At 21.6% G+C, this 416-nt stretch overlaps 1 protein-coding gene across 1 annotated transcript in view; it reads right to left on the minus strand.

The window, feature by feature from the left end:
- The window catches only part of LOC108691768 (voltage-dependent calcium channel type A subunit alpha-1-like), a 128455-nt gene that overhangs the window by 48224 nt on the left and 79815 nt on the right, over positions 1 to 416 (minus strand).

The following is a 416-nucleotide window of genomic DNA, read 5'->3' on the forward strand; positions in this document are numbered from 1 at the left end:
TACATTAATCAATTATTACATTAATCGAATATTTTTTAGTTCAAGAAACATCTAATTTTTTATCATTCATTGAATAATATTGTATGTATTTATTATTAGATACACAATTTTCACTGCATTTAAAATATACAAAAACTATACTTTCACCATGTATCTATTAATGTTTATTTATATTATATTTATATATATATTTATTTATATTATAAAGTATACGAATTACATGTATCCTCTATCTTTCAAAGCGAGATTATGAAACGAATACTTTTCTCGCTTTATCTTTTAGACATTTGGAACAACTAAAGTATATAATGCAATAGAATTAAGTCATACTTGTTAAAAGATCGATTATAACTCATTTACAACAATAAATAAAAATCGTAATAACAATTGATTGTACTCACTTGGAAGACAGTGAG

The sequence above is a fragment of the Atta colombica genome, unplaced genomic scaffold (genome assembly GCF_001594045.1).
Source record: "Atta colombica isolate Treedump-2 unplaced genomic scaffold, Acol1.0 scaffold52, whole genome shotgun sequence".
Taxonomy (NCBI): Eukaryota; Metazoa; Arthropoda; class Insecta; order Hymenoptera; family Formicidae; genus Atta; species Atta colombica.